Source organism: Orycteropus afer, unplaced genomic scaffold (assembly GCF_000298275.1).
Source record: "Orycteropus afer afer isolate SDZICR_OR568_19922 unplaced genomic scaffold, OryAfe1.0 scaffold00105, whole genome shotgun sequence".
Taxonomy (NCBI): Eukaryota; Metazoa; Chordata; class Mammalia; order Tubulidentata; family Orycteropodidae; genus Orycteropus; species Orycteropus afer.
In genome coordinates this window covers 8,111,453-8,111,945 of record NW_006921692.1, presented here as the reverse complement: position 1 = coordinate 8,111,945, position 493 = coordinate 8,111,453, and positions in this window count along the sequence as shown.

Sequence of the window (493 nt, the reverse complement as noted above, 5' to 3'; positions counted from 1 at the left end):
TGTACCAAATGTGAGTGACCAATATGATAGCATTGAGGATGAGAAAGACATAGAGAGGTACAGACAACAAATATGAACTCTTTTGTACATACAGTACTGCATTGTCAGTGAAGGCTAATATGAGTATATGGGCGGATAGATGGGTGCACAGGCTGAACGATTAGGTATGTCTATGAAATGGGGAGTGTATCCAAGAACATATATAGGTTTGGCAAACAATGGTCCTATAAGTTTATGTGAATGATCAGAATTTCCAGGTGTATAGTAGAGCTGACAAGGGGCAAGGTTGAGGTCATGACTTGGTCACAGCCAGCTACCCAGAGGGACCGAGTAGTTGAACCTGTGAGCTTTGGACCATAGTCGCAGGGGACATCAAGCTCAATTAGCATAACATACTATACTAAACATTGTTCTACCTCCTACTTTGGTGAGCAGCGGCTGGGATCTTAAAAGCTAGCAAGCTGCCATCTAGATGCAACGATGGGTCTCTCCT